Below are 18,648 nucleotides of genomic sequence, written 5' to 3'. Positions count from 1 at the left end.
AACCTTCCCGGGGATATACCTAATAATTTCCCAAATTTTCACGGCGATTGGATGTATGGTTTTTGAATCTATCGAGTACAAACAGACACATATTCATTTTTATATATATAGATTAAATAATTGTAATAATACGGACATATGATATAACATACATACATATGTATGATATATTGAATGTAAAAAATTATTGAAGCTAGAGGTTTTTGTTTTATATTTATATAGCGTTGTGTTCTTTTGACTTCCTTAATCCATGTTTGAGAAAGAAATAAAATAATAAGAATCCATTGTGGTTGTCGTTCTTTCTCTTTAGTGAATCCTTCAGATTATTCATTAAACGAGTTTGAGCACCATTGATATAATCAAATTAGTGAATTTGTAAATCTAAATAAATTGTTTCTATTGCTAGGACGATCTAGAATATAAGGCCAATCAACACTTTTACCGAGAGGTTCTTCGAAAAATTTCGAAAAAGGGTCATTCGTGTGAGACCAAACATCAAGAACAAGTGGGTGTCACATCACGATGATGCTCCTTGTCACAACAGTAATTTCAATAAACCAGAGTTTTTGGCCAGTAAAAAACATTCCTGTGGCTCCTCAGCCTCCTTATTCGCCCCTGACTTGAGTCTTTGTGACTTTTTTTCTCTTCCCGAAGTTGAAAAAAATCACCTGAAGGGAGCTCATTTTGGGACAGTCGTTCCAACGGCTGTAACCGACCAGCTGTAGGCTATTCCAGTATCGGAGTTCGAGCACTGCTATGAGGAGTGGAAGAAACGTCTCCAGCGTTGTGTGGCTTCAGAAGGAAGTTATTTTGAAGGTGACAATATAGAATTGTAATTCTTTTTGAATAAAAAAATTTAAAAAAATCAGTCTCATTACTTAATTTACAGACCTCGTATCTGTCCCCCTATAAAGAGTATATCCTGAGTAAATCGAACTGAAAGTCTTGTTTTATAAATAGAAAAGTGCATAAAAATATTGAAAATAAAACAAATTCAAAAAGCAAAATTAAAAAGAATATAAAGGTGGCACCATAAATAAGCCGAGATTCTAATCTGGGCCAGCAATTACAAATGTTACACGGCTAGTGGCTAGTTGTATTTATTCCCACATTTAATGAACTTGTTAAATTTAAATAACAACAAATCATGTTGGAACTTATTTTTATCTCTATAAGTTAGATTGTAAATGGTAGCTATAATTTGTTTTTGTCTTTTATAGAAATGCCATCGGAATTATTAAATAAAGTGCATCGTTGGAAATAATTTTAAAATAAACATGTGATTTGTAGATTTTAATATTTCATTTTATTTGTTTTTTAAAGGGAAAAGCAATGAATTAATTACAGCTGATTTAAATCATTTATATAATTAACTAAGTAAACCACATTCAGCGTTAATAAATTGATAATTCCTGAACAGGTTCTCCAGTTTTAAAAGCTGAGAGCCATTAAGATAAACACCGTTTTATTATTCTAATTTATTTATTTTTTACTTCTGATTTTCCTTTATTTCCTTATTTGAATAAATATTTTATTTTTTCGTTTAAATTTCCGTCTGTATAAGAAAAATTATCTAATAATTTTTGTTATTTTTAGTTTTATTACAGTCGACTCTCGATAAATCGAAATCCAAGGGACTACTAGAAAAATTCGAATTATCGAGATTTCGAATTATCAAGAAAGGGAAAAAAATTCGAATTATTAAGAGTTATTATTATGTATATATGTATGTACATAGGTATATTGAAAATACCTATGAGCTTACCTAAGTTTTAGACATACTCGTATATAGCCTCAAGTAACAAAGTAAAAATAATGAAAACGACAAAAAAGAGCAAAAAAATTACATATGTATTAACATTTCATTAAATAATAATATACATATGTACCTAATTAAAAAAATGAAGAATAGTTTTTTGTTACAATGTGGCTTGACTTAGTCAAGTGACTTAGAATTGTAGAAAGCGTTGATGGTGGAATATTGAAAGTTTTGGCGATATGTTTTTCTTTTCGAACCACTTTCCACGGCCGCGATAATGTTTTCTTGGTCGGACACAGTACGGGAGACGTACGTACTTCCCATTGTGTCAAACTAAGAAAGAGAATTGGAAAGTTAAGCTGGGCTGAGAGGAGGGAAACATTACGCAGGAAAAGGACAATAAGCGGAAAATGAGAAGTAAACATTACCAGAGAAAATTCGAATTATAAAGAGGGGAAGCGGCCTCGTTCGAATTATAGAGCGTTTTCTCCCCCTGTTGTTAAGAAAAGGATTTCGAGTTATCGAGCGTATCGAAATACGCTGCATTTTTTCGATTTACCGAAGTTAACAGCTGTAGAGTTCGAATTATCGGAAAATTCGAATTATCGAGTTTCGAATTATCGATAGTCGACTGTATATACTGATGGACAAAATTAGCGCACCACTCAGTTTTTGTTTAGTTAAAATTAAATAAATTATCTTCCGCTTTTGTTTTTGACGTATCACTTGTCTAAAGCGATTTAGGGAGACAAGAGGTCATTCAAGAAGAATGTACAGCAGCGAGAGACGATAGTTACATCCGGCACCTGGCTTTTCGAAACATTAGTTTAACGGGAAATGAGATAAAAAGTCTCATAAGGCAAGTCCGAAATGTTTCCACCTCCAGCAGGACTGTTAGAAGAAGACTTAATGAAAGTAACCTTAGAGCCCGACATTCTGCTCGTGGTCCTCTCCTTACCACAGTTCACAAAATGACCAGGCTTCAGTTTGCACGTGAACATGTGAATTGGACTTAAGACAACTGGAAGAGAGTTCTCTTTACAGATGAGATGAGAATAGGCCTAAATTCTTCAGATGGCCTTAGTTACAAATGGCTTATTTTTTCAGCCAACAATATTTTGAAAGTCCAAAATTTGCACAAATTGGAAATAATAAAAAAAATAAGGGTGGTGCGTTAATTTTGTCCATCAGTGTATTTTATTACTGTTTAAAACAAGATGTGTTTCCTTGGAGTAATTTTTTGTATTGAATAATGAGTTCTAATTAGAAGATAATAATCTGATAGGAAATCTTTACTTTGAGTATTTTGGTGCTTCGATAGCCGAGCGTTTAGAGGCACGGACCCGCAATGCATAGAAGTAGTGTGGTAACGGGTTCGTCCTCATTTAGGCTGCAGATACAAACCGAAGCACTACACAGAAGTAAATCTGCCCTCAGTTTTTTGTTCAGAGTGTTTCAACGTTTATGTTCATTTATTTATTTTTAAGCAGTACTTAAGTTCCTACTTAATTTATCTAATATTATTTTAAAGGCTACTATAATAGCAAATCCTCTACCCAAACCTCCTCATGTCAACCTTGCCTTCTACGCTGGTGACGTGGCCTTTTACACGTCATCTTGGAGAATGGATACCATCACCAACAAACTTACTCTTTCAGCAAATGGAAAATTAAAATTAACCAAGACAAGACAAACGCTATACTCTTCACCAAACGCAGAACCACTTTTAACCGACAAATCAGATGTAATAACACTCTCATTTCGTGGTCTACCCACGTTAAGTACTTAGGGCTAACTTTAGACAACAAACTGACTTTCACTACGCACTTACAGGACAAAGTAAACGCAGGCAAACTGGACTACACGACTATTATCTCCTCTTCTCTCACGTGACTCCAAGGTGACTGTGACTAACAAACTACTCTTCTACAAAGTAGGCATTAGGCCGATGTTGCTCTACGCCTGCTCCGCCTGTAGCCTGGACTTGTAGTAGTAACATCAAGAAACAGACTCTCCACGACGCACCATTACCACGAGACTGCGTTCATTACTCCCGTACACTCCTATATCCAAAATCAGTCTGCTCAAACTCCTTTCCATCCTAGACTGCCATCCCAATCTACTCTGCCACGACATAACCTCCTACAGATCCTTCTACCACATACAGACACAGAAGACTAAAACATATCCTACTCTAACTCTCTACACTAGCTGCAGGTTTTTCCTCCTTTATTCCAATCCTCCTCACCTAACTTTTCTCTTACTTCACTTAGTTAAGAAGGTTGAAATGTATTATATAGTACATTTATACTTCTATATTTATTTTATGTATATATTTATTATAATAAATATTTATTCTATTTTATTCTATAAGTTTTATTAATGTTTTCTATTTTATTAATAGTGGCCACTCTAAGAACATTACTGCAACTGATGATTCCATTGAATACGAATGCGTAATGCCTAAAGATATGTATTATATTTGTGCCTCTTTTATTCTCAGAAATATTATTTGCATATTGTTTGCCTTTGTTGCGGTTATTAGCGATTTAACAAAAATCCGCTGAAGTTAGGTGTTGTCCATTTCAAAGTTTGCAATTAACTTGAGCGGATTATTTTGTGCACTCTTCGTAACTTTGCTTCTGATTGAATGTTTTTAAGTGTAGCTAAGAAAGTTAGACAAGAACACTTCCAACTAAATGAAACTTTGAAAATGGTAGTATAAAATAGAATGGTATATTACTTTTTGATCGTTTGAGGAATTGGTCAAATGTAATTGGCATAGAATCGCTGTTTGCCCATGCTGACACTGTTGTCGTTTATGCTGACACTAATTTTAAATATTTATTCTTAATTTCTCTTGTTTTAATTAAACCAATTTTTTTTTCTTCTAGGTATGGGATGCTGGCACAAAAAAATAACATTCGTAACAAAGTATAAAATTTAAGTAAGTGATAATTTTGTTTGTATCAGTAAGGCGCTTCTTTTTAATGAAAATGTTATTTTAAAAGATTTGTTTACTGTTTTTAATATCTTTCAGACAGACTACTTTTTAATTTAATAACATTTAAGAAACTTTGATAATAATTTTTTTATTATTATTTTTATTCCAAGTAGTTATAACCTTCTGTAGTATGTTATAATGGCGCTCGGTAACAACTCGTTTCAAAGTTCGTGCTAAAACTCTTTATTGTGCGTGACCTCGGTTACAGTGCTTTGACAAGAATCTCATATTAAATGTTTTACTTGAGACAAGCAAATTATCCAGGTGAGTGGGCCCATCTGCCCTCAGGCTCCATTTTAATATTAGCCATAGAATCTTCTTTTCTTTTTCTTCTTCTTTATTCAAATGACTGAAACTTGAGCGTTCAATTTTTCTAATTCATTTCAAGTTTTTCAATGGACTTAGGATTTGAATAGCAGAATATTTTTATAATCTCGGCTTCCACTCAAGAATATGGCGCAGTATGATAATCACTCTTGTTTTCTCAAATTCATTCTACTTTAGAGTGGTTATTTTGGCGCTTATTACACTACTCTTGTTCCTAAATTAAATTGGATATTCCGTTCTGCTTGGAAGCGTCTGCTATCTCTTCTGGTTATGATCCGTTTTGCTTGAAGTTATTAGCTTTGAAAACCAAAGCTGTGGAAACGATCTTATTTTTAGAGCATTTATTCGCATAGCTCTTTATTATTCATTCGTGTAATGAATTGCATGTGTGTTTGTTCCGCCATTTCCGATTGGTTTTCTTTGATTTTTATGGCGAGTTTCATTATATTTTCGTTCGTGTGTGATGCTTCCATTTTATAACCCTTTGTTTGTTTTGGGGTTTTGTAAGGTGCGCAACAACAAGGGTCCTTTGCACCTAAACTATACTGTAGAATAGACACTTTACTACACAGCCTAACCTACACCTAGTCAATCTATAACCCTTTATTACTAGAGTAAGATTTGAGAATTTAAATTAATAAAAACAAAAATAATTTTTTTTCAACTACAACAAATGTTGCATCAAGTAAATTTGATGGTACTGGTTAAATTCACATGAAAGTCATGATAAGAGTAATCACCCATTGGTGAAACTCTTTCTCGGTGGATATTCACATCAATAGGTCTCTAGGCCACTTCCGCTTCAAGCGACGAGGAGGATTGTCTGGAAGGTGTGGCGAGGAGAGTTGTTGGACAAGAGGATTAGGATGGAGAGCAAGGAGGCTGTGAAAGTTGCGGTAGCGAGACTTTATTAGTTCGGTGACAAAAGGGATGTGAAGGTCAGTGTGTATGGTAAGGTTAGAAATGTAGTATGGAGCATTCAGGATTTTAGACTGTAGTGTCTGCAGGCGTTTGGAGTTAGAGGGTTTGGTTGAGCCCTACACTTCTGCTCCGTATGTCCATATGGGTCTTAACAGTGTCTTGTAGATTGTCAGCTTGTAAATTCAAGTCGAGTTAAGATCTGCGGTCAAGTAGTCTAGTAAGTAGCGTCTGTTCACGTCTTGTCGTTTCAGTCGAGTATGCGGGTTCCACGTGAGTCTCTTGTCAATGTACAGTCCTAAGTATCGTACTATGTCAGCTGGAGGAATCGTTACACCGTTCAGTCGAACTGGTGGAAATGTAAATGCAAATTAAATTCTTTCAAAGGCGACCTATTCTTCGATCCGTTTACCTAAACCTCACTCCTCTTCCCACAACAGATTGTGTTAAATACCTAGGACTCTTCATAGACCAACGCCTAAACCTGGAATCCACATACTAGACTTAAAAGGAAAGCACTATACAGACTACACAAACTTCTCTCTAGGACTTCTTAACGATCTAAACTTTCACTAAACAATAAACGACTTATCTACACTATGATACTGAAACCAGGCTGGACTTACGGAATGGAACTTTGGGGCTCAGCCAAAGCTTCCAATGTCTACAAAATCCAATCTTTTCATTCAAAAAAACACTCCATCGTAACGCTAATGGTCCTTACTTTGTTTCTAAGTGTACCTTTGCGCTGATATCTTCTTGATCCCTTGAAGCTAAAAGATCCTTCCAAGATCCACACCTCAAATTATTCACAATCTAACCCTCTGGTTTCCTAACTCTCTCCATTACCAGGAAATCCTCCCAAATGGTCGAAAAAATCTTCTTAATGAAGTAAATGCTAGTGTATAAATGTGAAAAGCTCTCCTTCTTTGGGGATTTCACCATTGGGTGAATTCTCCTTTCATGCTATTCACAAATTTATTCATATGCATCATGTTGTAACTGCAGAAATGCACGGGAGTTGTGAAAATAATTAAAGTGAAACAAAAATCAGGTTATGCAAATTACTTTATTTACATTGTTGTATTTTAAAAAATCTTTTAACATTGTTTTCCGAACACTTTGATCTCTAATTAAAAGTGCTACATCTATTTTTAAAGGGTACTTACTATCCTAAATAAAAGTTTTACATCCTTCAAAACTTGAGAACTATTAGCCTCATATTGTTTGCTGTAACAGTATTTAGTGTCAGGATTGGTGTATGAGGAACAAGATTGTAAACTGAACATTATGAAAACAGTTTTTATTTAATTTACCAAATCAGTGATCTCTTTTCATTCTGGAATGGTCCAGTCCATCTTTCTTGCTTTTTCCACCCGGGACCTCCGCGTGGGAGTCCAGTACGCTAACCGCATAGCTAATCCCTTCCATATTCTATTCTATACATATATCAGGCGGGGCTTAACGTCCAACTACCATTTACTAGGTGTCGTGGACGGAGGCGACTAGCAAACATATTTTACTGTAAATTTCTTTTATTAACCATTAAAAAAAATCCAAAGCTGGGAATCGAACCCAGTACCACAATGCATATTAGCTTTGCAGGTCTCCGTATTTTATTATTATTCTTGTTATTATTATTATTATTATTGCTTTTACTTAGTTTCAGAACTCAGTACAGTTTAAAGGTTATTTGAGAAATATCTAAAAGAGTTAATAACTTTCTTAACTCTCTTAATAAAGATCATCAGGCATACCAGACAGCAGCTCCTCATTGACAATTTGGACCGGAACTCCAATACTTTGCCCATGGTTCAACATTATACCAAGACCTCGAGAGCGAAAGCAATTATCTGCTGGTAAGCCCAACAATTCAAATTGTCAGTAATTATTGTCGATAGAGCTTGCGAAAACGCGAAGGGATTTGAGGCTCCCATAGGCTTTTATCTCAAAATGCGAATGAACTCCCACAAAAATGCCTCATCAGTTTGCCACTCCCATTGCAAAATCAGAGAATTTCACCAACCTATAATTATTGACCGAATATCTGGCCAGTACCAGAACGAGGAACGAGTTACAGTGCCACTTAAATAATTGTTGAACTTATAATTATTATTTCGTAAATCATTTTAAAAACAAAGATTATAGAAAAGAAGAAAACTTTTTCTGTATAATATAGTGAATAATAACTTTATGGCCAATTTCTTTTTTAGTGACTGCGAACGGTAATAATAACGGAAGGTAATATAACGTAGGATGATAATATAACCGTCTATTGCCACGTGTGTTATTCTTCTTTATTCCGGTGCATATTAGCCGGGCGTCCCGAAGTGGCTCAAGGACGACCTGCAGCTGGAGAGGAAATAGCGCGCGGTAGGGTCGTCAACTCGACAGTTATTGGATGTTGAGTTCATGCAAGGGTGACTGGCTCCGAACTCCTAACGTTAGACTGCTCCTATTTCATCTACTTCATACCTTTTTACGCCTTATTTTTCCACTTTTATGAAAGGTAAAGTTAAAGGTTGACGTCCGTATATAGTTCTTTACAGTACATATATGGAGCTTTAAAAGTTTAAATTTAATTTTAAACAATTGGGAAACGTCTGTACGCATTTTTCATGATGCTTTTGCCGCTGTTTTCACTTTGAATTTACCTCGAATTTACACCAAATGTGGGCTTAAAAAGTAAAATATTATGCACCTTTTTTGTAAAATATAAAATAAAGTTACACGCTAGAAACTTTCACATTTTGAATATAACTCTGAAGTAAATTATTTCAATTTTTTATGAATGGATAAAAATTAAAGAAAATTTAGGGATAAGGGATGAACGAAAAATGCGAATTTTTGAGATCATAGTACCTTACCCCTGAAATTGGAGGCCCTGTGCATTGGTATTCAGATCTTTTCCGGTCTTAAACCAAGGCAAATTCTATGCTCAGCGAATATCGAGGGGATTTTAAGGCCAATAACTTAGCTTGCTTATTATCTAGATAGTTCTGGACTACCTGAAACTATTCAATTTCATAGTAGTAAAACTTTTCACAACGAACTTCTCCGAACGTTGGACTTGACCTGTACAGGTGACATAAAATACAGGTCATGAGAATAGAACAGAAAAAACTGCCTGTAAAATTTTAATTTAGCTGAGAGATCTAAATAACAATTTTCCCCGGACAGAAATTCATCCTGTTTATGGCAAGACGTTTAAATTTCCTGCCAAAATTCCGTAAAGAAATATAATGTATAGAGATCTTTTAGTGTGCACAAGTGTTAATGGACATCTTTCCTCAATTGTTTCCGTCTCATATCGGAAGTCATTGTTGGCTCCTTATCGAGAATCACTCCTAGATAGTTAGAGAATGGATAACAAAGGCAGCAGTTGACTCCTAATACTGCTGTGACGATACAGCTCCGAGCATGGTGAACAGAATAGTCTCAGTTTCTAATGGTTTTAAAATCTTCCAACTGTTACAGAATCCTTAGGTGCTGAATATCATCTTTGTGAAACAGTTTACTGTTGTATGTAATTACTTTATTTTATTTATTTAATTGCCGTGCACTCCAATCACACCAAAATCTTCTCGAGCCTTGGATGCAAAAGTGGAGAATCAAAGTGGATGAATTGAAATCTAAATACATAGTATTCACTCTAAACAAGAAAACTCTCCCTCCTCTCTCCTTCCACAATACTGTAAAGTTTTTTCCCAAAAAAAAAACTTTACTTACACAACTAGTGCCTGCCACTAGTTATTAAATATGTGGGTTTGATTAAATAATAAAACTCGCTAAAGTTGTAAGTAATAACCTGATTTATTAACACATTACCTTTACTCACATTAACATTTACTATCAACTAACGCTATTCATTACAGTCACCATTTACAACAGTCACAACAGTTTACTGTTACTTACTCACTACGTAACGCCACAAAACTGTTCCCCGACTGACCCCTGGTCCGCACTGCACCGAATTGCACTAGTCTCAGCTACACTAACACCGCTCTACTCATCAACTGACTAATTGCCCAACTAGCTACCACTGAAGCACTCCGCAACACTGACTCTCCAAGACTAACTCATAAACTTGACTAATAACTATAAACTCTAATAACTCCTTAAAACTTGCTTAAAAACTCGATTGAAAACTGACTCCTCCAGCTGTGTCGGCCTCCTTTTAACTGCGTGCCTCCCTCCAACTGGGACTGCCCTCCTCCAACCCTCTGAGCATAAGTTTCCACGCCCTCCTGATGTTCATTGGCTGGAGAAAACATACTGCCACCACCTCAGCTGTGAGCCGCCTCCTCCCATTCTCCGTCTCTCTCCAACTCCGTCTGTCTCCCTCTCACCTGTCAATCACAGGCTGGGAAACACATATGCCACCACCTCAACTGAGGCCTTTCTCTTAGCTGGCTTTTACCCAGGTCACTAACTCCTTGAACAATCTAGCCCTTTCCTTTCTAGTTCAATAAAGACCGGCCCTTTTGTCTACACAGTGGTGGCCTGTTACCGGCTTTAGTCGCTTAACCCCTAGAACAATCTAGGCCTTTCTTTTCTGCCACAAGTAGATACCGCCCTTTTGTTCACACAGTAATGGCCTGTTACCGACTTTGGTCGCTCAACCCCTAGAACAATCTAGGCCTTTCTTCTCTGCCCAGGTCAACTTCGTTACACTGCCCCCCTCTTAGAACTGTTCGTCCCGAACAGAAGTCTCCTTCGTGACGTGCGGCAGCAATTGGTCCAAGTGCACCACCTTCATCTTGGATCTGGGCGTAGGTTGGATCTCGAACACCAGGTCGTTGAGCAGTGAGACAGTGGTGTAAGATCCTACCCAGCAACTTAGGAGGTTTTCCCTTTTTGCGGACACGCTTGTACGACCACACTTTCTCACCTCTCTGGAAAGTTCTTCCAATGACCCGCCTGTCACACGATGTCCTCGTCCGGTCGCTGTCCAGTCTCCTCCTGCCGCGCACCCCTCCACGTACAGCTCTCAACTTACGGCGAAGTTTCGCAGCACAGCTATCCACGTCCGTCTCTTCAGCTTCCAGGCTGCCAAATGCAAGGTCACCGGTTAGTCGACGCTCTCTGCCAAGCACAACGCTAGCAAGCATTCGCTTTGTGGTCTCTTGAGCTGCCGATTGGTACACCATCATTATGGGAGGTGTATGTTTATCCCAAATCTCCTGATGATCTTTCTTCAAAGTCCTCTGATGGCCTCCTAGGGTCCTGTAGCTTCGCTCCCCCATGCCGTCAGAGTGAGGGTATAGCGGCGTCGACCTTGTCCTCCTGACGCCGAGGATCTTGTAGACCTTCGTTGCTGCAGCTGCCGTTGACGCGTCCTGATCTGCCAAGACGTGTGCCTCTGCCCACTTACTGACGTGGTCCATCGCAACCAGATTGCAGCGCATTCTTCTTCTGTAATCAGGAGAAGGTCCTGCCATATCGCTGGCTATCCTTTTGAGCGGTAACCCAATCTTGTCCTGCCTCAGGGCGCCATTGGTTTCTCGGCTGGTTCCCTTTCTCGCTACCCACTCGGTGCACCGACTAGCCCAGTCTACACCGTTCTCGTGGTAGCCTACCAAAGAGAACCGCCGCCTCTGCTTGGCCCTTGCCCTCTTCACTGCAAACTGGATCCCGGTGTTACCTCTGTGGATGTCCGATAGCCCTTCTTCCCTTTTCGATCCTGGCAGGAGTACTTTATCTCCCTCTTCTTTCCTCGCTGTCCTCGCTTCAAGGCTCTCTTCCACAACTGGTATAACAAAAGTTCCCTTACCTTGCTCTTTCTCTTCCTGTCCGCTGCAGTTTTCTATGCTTTCTTCTTCCCTTGCAGCTTCCTGAACTTCTACACAGCTACGTCTCCCTTTATCCTGGTCACCTTTTAAGTCTGACCTGCTGTCTGTATCATCCTGGCTGCCTTCGTCTTCTTCTTGGATGTTGTTTGTTTCTGTTACGCCCTCAATTTCTTCTGGCATCTCGTTTACTTCCCTTTTTATTTTCCTTATTATTTCTTCTTTCATCTCAATTTGGCCTTTTCTAATGTTTTTCACTTTTTCTATCATCTCTAACTGGCCCTGCTTCAGGTTTTCATTCATCTCCTTCATCAGTGCTATTAACTCCTCCATGCTGGGCATCTTAGTACTCACGGGCATATAATACTCGTCAGTTCTCTACAACTTTCCGGCAATTCACCCGAACTAATAAAATCAGCACTTACTCGTCTAGCGGTTTTACTATATCCCACTTCTGACACCAATGTAAAGTTTTTCTCCAAATAAAAAACTTTACTTACACAACTAGTGCCTGCCACTAGTTATTAAATATGTGGGTTTGATTAAATAATAAAACTCGCTAAAGTTGTAAGTAATAACCTGATTTATTAACACATTACCTTTACTCACATTAACATTTACTATCAACTAACGCTATTCATTACAGTCACCATTTACAACAGTCACAACAGTTTACTGTTACTTACTCACTACGTAACGCCACAAAACTGTTCCCCGACTGACCCCTGGTCCGCACTGCACCGAATTGCACTAGTCTCAGCTACACTAACACCGCTCTACTCATCAACTGACTAATTGCCCAACTAGCTACCACTGAAGCACTCCGCAACACTGACTCTCCAAGACTAACTCATAAACTTGACTAATAACTATAAACTCTAATAACTCCTTAAAACTTGCTTAAAAACTCGATTGAAAACTGACTCCTCCAGCTGTGTCGGCCTCCTTTTAACTGCGTGCCTCCCTCCAACTGGGACTGCCCTCCTCCAACCCTCTGAGCATAAGTTTCCACGCCCTCCTGATGTTCATTGGCTGGAGAAAACATACTGCCACCACCTCAGCTGTGAGCCGCCTCCTCCCATTCTCCGTCTCTCTCCAACTCCGTCTGTCTCCCTCTCACCTGTCAATCACAGGCTGGGAAACACATATGCCACCACCCCAACTGAGGCCTTTCTCTTAGCTGGCTTTTACCCAGGTCACTAACTCCTTGAACAATCTAGCCCTTTCCTTTCTAGTTCAATAAAGACCGGCCCTTTTGTCTACACAGTGGTGGCCTGTTACCGGCTTTAGTCGCTTAACCCCTAGAACAATCTAGGCCTTTCTTTTCTGCCACAAGTAGATACCGCCCTTTTGTTCACACAGTAATGGCCTGTTACCGACTTTGGTCGCTCAACCCCTAGAACAATCTAGGCCTTTCTTCTCTGCCCAGGTCAACTTCGTTACAATACTTCTATACCAATTACTAACCAAGTAAGATATCTCGGACTACATCTTCACAAACGACTGACGTGGAACCCTCACACGAGACTCAAACGAACTGACCTCAATCTAAGGTATAAAATGATCGCTAATTACCGCTCTACTTGCCCCAATAAGGTCGTACGGAATACAGCTCTACGGAAGTGCTAAAAAATCGAACATCAACCTACTTCAGACCTTACAATCAAAAATTCTAAGAACAATAGTTAATGCTCCCTTCTACATCTCCAATCATACTATACACTCTGATCTAAATATTCCTCTCGTCTCTGAAATAGCCCCAATCTCGCTACACAAAACTCTAATCAAATCTACACAGTCACTACAACCCTCTGATCCACAACATGTCTACCACAACACTTCCTTCAAATCCACATCGCAGACTAAAGCGGCGGTGGCCACGCGATTATCTCAACATATAACGCCGACCTCCTAGGATGGTTGCTGTGTAAGCTTGCCAATCTGGCGAACTAACAGCTTCCATCACTGGATGGTCGTCGTTCATTCCAATCACGCCCTTGGTGCACATGCATGTGCGCGGATATGTATGGATATACATGTGCGTGCATGTGTATTTGCGCCATCCCTTATCACTCATCTCTTTTGCTTATTGTACTAGATACAGTTACAAAATAAATAAATAAAAATTCAACTAGAGCTTCGGGAATTTGATTTACAAATATGATTTAATAGTTTGTAACTATATTTTTTATTATAGTTCTTTAAAAAAAATTATTTATGCATTAAACACGAGCAAGTTTATCTAACTAAGAAGCTAGTCAGTTTCGCCCCATAGAGAGCGCTGTTCACTGTATATATCTACATCTTATAAAGGCTACATGTAAATACAGGGCTGGCAATAAACCTTGAAATTTAGCAGCCGGGCTGAAATTAACAATTAGTCTGTATTTTCATCTTCAGTACGCGCAGTGTTTTGCGGTTAAAGGGCTGGATTTTCCCCTTCTTCTTCTCTATAACCCTTAATATCTCGTATTCCTTTCACATCCTTCTGTAAACATTCATTAAAAACACACATCTCTTGGTAATTAACATTTTTGAATAAGAGATTTTGAATTAAATTTAAATTTTAACTTTTTTGAATCTTCTGTTGAAAGAAGTATTATTACATTCATTTTTCGATAGATTACTCTGTCATATGGTGGAGGTTGTAGTTCACGCGTTGCCTAAGCCAGGGCCAACTTAACGCCTCAATTTGTATCTCTTATACCACCTGTCCCCTAAAACCGGAAACCGTAATTCGATATCTTTAAAATTAAAGGTGCTAGGCCATTTCAAAATATGGTATTTATTAATCATATTTCAATTTTTTTAACTTGTTATCAAAGAGAAAGAAGAGCACGCGATAGGTCATTTTGATGTATTTTTTCATCCCCTTTCTACTGAAAATTACTGCCAAGGCAGTAAAGCTAGTATTTTTCTTAATATTGGGAAATAAGTAGTTTTCCGAGTGATTTTTTTGTAGAAAAATCAAATGTTAAGAGCTTTAGATGTTCTCAAGCATACACAAAATGGCTAAAAATTAATTTTACATCTGTTACAAACAAGAAAGTTTCTTAATTATTTGGTAATTTTGGGAGAGTTGCGTTTAATTACCAAAAAAATTGGAAACCTGCTGCCACACATTTAAGTGATCAATATCTTTCATTTAAAGAATCAAACTTATTGCTTAATTTATCAAATAATGCACTTTACTCAACTTGTGTACTGTACCTTCAAAGGTGCATCCTCAGATCTGGAGAGCAGTTGATAACCTCCTGGCTAATCTGGCATGCGAGTTAGAGGATGCAGAGGATGGACGATCCTCTTCACATCCGTCCAATTTGTAGTCAAATTGTTTGCTTTAAAGATATTTATTACTTTTTAGATTTTTTCTTTTTTGTGTCGTCATAAATATTAAGCAAGAGTGTGGGTAAACTAAAGCTGCGCTTTGTTCACTTTATTTTTTTGGAGGGAAAAGCAAGTAGAATGTAATAACTTTTAATAAAGTGAACGGCTTTGTTAGCGTACCCTTTTCTTCGTCATTCAGTTCGCCTCCGCTGTTCACATAGACTAGAAATTGAGGTCTCACTTAAGCTGATAGGGCTATCATCACAGTGACGTCCTCCGCTCTCAACCCTTTCGTGTTAAGCCTCCCTTTTTTTTGCTTCTATACAATATATATATATTTTTTGTTGTTGTGACGGCCCCTTACACAAAAAAAAAACTTCTTTTATATTATACGTATGATTTATACCGTGGATAAGGATCCAGAATGGAGCTCATCCAGTTGCCCATATTTCTTATTTAAGAACTGCTCATCCTCCCGACCCCATAAGCCGTCTGCTGGTTTTCCAACATCTGCCACAACATAAACTACCAGTTCTTTTTTCATATGTCCCGGTAAGAATGAAAGTGGCGTAAGTCCATTTTGAGCAGTTTTGAGATAAAACGAGTTTTGTGTTTTACATTGTTTTTGTTTTTATTATTATTACATAGAATCAAATTTTTTTGGTGCATCTTATTCAGTACTCTAGGATACAGTAATAGATCTGTGAATTCTTTTCTGATTGTTGTTCTAAATTAAAAATTGAATTTTTTAAAACATTTTATTTAAATTAGGATATTTTTTAACAAATCAGATATATTTTTACACAAAACGCTGATGTTCATGTGGGAATTCAATTAAATTTAGGAAAATTAAGTGAAGTATAAATTATCTAAACGAAATTAACATTGCCAATAGTGTTTACAAGTGAGAACTCACTTGTTGCTTTTTTACATCTATAAATAAATATATAAATTTCCACGGGTTCCATAATTGCAACCATATCTATTACTTCATGTTGCCTGACATTTATGTCTGTTCTATTCTTCTTTGAACCCAAACTTTTTAGGAAAATATCAATGAAATGTAGCCTTAGAATTGACTACATGATAAGAACTTGTTTGAAATATTTTAAAATCAATGCGAAAGTCTATTCCCTGAAATGAACTCTATTGAAAAATAGTTTTAAACAAAATTATAGTCCTTTCATGGTTAATGTACTAAGAGAAAATGTGTTGTAGAGAATTTCTTTCTTTCATTCTTTTTCGAGAAATAATGAGAATAACTTCAGGAAGTGCTTCTCGAGAAATCCCCCACTTCTCTAAATACTGTTTTCTTTCTCAGTCGTTTTTAATTGCCTTAAAGAATGATCTGAAATGTGGCGAGATGTGATAAATGGCGGACAAAGAGGTTTAGAGTGAAATTGTAAGTTTTGATAAAAGTGTTTACAATCACTACTGTGCAACCTCTGACTTACGAACAGAATTTCTAAATCTGTTTTTGATGATTTGATAGAAATTGAAAATAAGATATTTTTGTTGGTGCGTTGAATTTCTGACTTAAGAAATTGAATTCGTTTGGATTAAACCGTTTCGTAGAACCCCACTGTACATCCAGGTTGGTTTTAGTATTGAAATGAATACACATTCGTTTCCAATTAAGTGAGAGATCAGATTAAGTCGTTTGCGTTGATTAGTTCCAATCCGTTTGCCTTGTGCGCGGGGCTTCTAGCTCGAATCTTTGGTCTAAATACAGCCAGGAGTAATAGAAATTGAGGAAGAGTGATGCGGCGGATAATGGAAGCAATGTTTTGAGATTTAGTTTCGTCTAACTTCATTTTCACTTTTTTGAACCATTTCTCAGGAGGGTGGAGATGGAATGCAAGGTTTTTGAGTGCCATTACTAGTCAGGTGAAAAGTTAAAATAGGTCAGTGGGACAGTTTCTGGATAGCTTGGTATGTATGTCTGTTATACATATATATTGCATAAAGGATAAGTTCTAGAGAATAAACGGTCAGAGATATCATGATAAGAAAGTAAGTGAATGGTAATTGAGTTTCAAGAGATGATGCTATGTTCTGTGAGAGCTAAAGGTCATTAGAATTTTTCAGAGAACCGTTCAGAAAGAAGATAGATGAGCGGGAAAAAGCCGTAAATTGCGAGTCCCGAATGGAATAGCGCAAGACGAATAGCGAAGAATACCTCCTGAATCTACAAGTAGGTGGCCAGTTGTTAGGAGTGGAAGACGATCGTTTGCAATTTCTGAAGAACTTAATGTTTCAGTAATTTGTATATTGATTCAACATTATTTTAATTTGTTAAGGAGTATATACATATAAATAATTAAAGTGATAGCAACATGCAATAATGTTAAGGAAGAAGAATCTACTGTATATTTGTTCGAATGTTTTGTCAAAAGATGATTAAAAACCTTAAAAGAAATGACAACAAAATACAAAATTTGTCGAGAAAGTCTTCCAAAAATGGTGCAATTATCTCAACTTTCTCGTCAATCTTGTTACCATGGAGATTGCGGAGTATATTTTATCACGGTTGTTACAATACTGTTACCATGATTACGGTGTATCAGATCGACGTAGGAGAATAAAATACATCCACCAGCATGCTGAAAACAACTTACTTCAATCAACTTCTACGATTAGCTGTGTAAAATTTGTCTTTGTCACTTATATTTTAGAAATTAATATTGAAGTCTGTAATATTACTTATTCGTCCATTATAGTCAAAAAAACATAGAAGAAAACGAATAACATTATTGTGATTTATTAAAACATAATTTATCTGTGAAGTCTTGCGCATTTACTTTGAATTTTTCTTTTAAACAATTTTGACGTGAATACGTCTTTAAATTTGCTATCATATGGAGGCAATCCAAAAAACCTAATGATAACAAAATCGGGGGATACAGTTTGGCATTATAGTTTCGAATCTATCGTCTACATCCAAAATTAAATTAGACCACTGGATAGCTAAAGGATCAACGATAAGCGAGGACTGAGACGCATCGCGCGCGGTGGAGGGGGAAGCGCCGCCATTTTGAGATCATTTTACTGCGTATCGAGATTTGCAATTAGTATAACTTTTGACTCGGAGTAGCTACGATGTTCGTTTAAGTTTTAATCGTCAGCTGTTGTCACAATCTATCGATTGTGTATAAAACATTAGTGTAAAATAGTGACAGTGAATATAATAAGGTGTTAGAATAAAAAAATATCAAAAATATACAATGTCGGCCAATACGCGTCGAAAAGCCAAAACCAAATACAGAGATCGTATTCGGTTGGAAAGGGCTTCTCAAGAACAATCTAATGGTAATAATATGACTGAGTCAAGCTGTGCCGAGAACGAGCGGATCAACGAAGGTGTCAGTACATCTGCAGCTGGGGCGGTTGAAATCATGCAAGTGGATGATGAAATCGCTTCTACATCGGCAACGGACTGTATAGGCATAGATTGTGTTCAATAGTCGATTATGAAGACACATTGTTTCATCCTAAATACATAAATAAAAATATTTTATATAAAA

General features: G+C 37.2%; 1 protein-coding gene across 5 annotated transcripts in view; it reads left to right on the top strand.

Annotated features, from left to right (window-relative positions):
- The window catches only part of LOC141460024 (atrial natriuretic peptide receptor 1), a 716,933-nt gene that overhangs the window by 214,535 nt on the left and 483,750 nt on the right, over positions 1-18,648 (top strand). For 3 of the 5 annotated variants that reach the window (XM_074139630.1, XM_074139631.1, XM_074139628.1), the window contains one exon: positions 4,654-4,706. The exons of the other annotated variants lie outside the window; for them this stretch is intronic. The gene's annotated coding sequence lies outside the window, so the exon portion shown is untranslated. The remainder of the gene's footprint in view (positions 1-4,653; positions 4,707-18,648) is intronic. 5 annotated transcript variants of the gene reach the window in all.

This window comes from Rhodnius prolixus, unplaced genomic scaffold, assembly GCF_049639745.1.
Source record: "Rhodnius prolixus isolate KJV_2025 unplaced genomic scaffold, Rpr scaffold_6, whole genome shotgun sequence".
NCBI classification, from domain to species: Eukaryota; Metazoa; Arthropoda; class Insecta; order Hemiptera; family Reduviidae; genus Rhodnius; species Rhodnius prolixus.
Note: the sequence above shows the minus strand (reverse complement) of the source record. Positions and strands in the feature narration are given on the sequence as shown.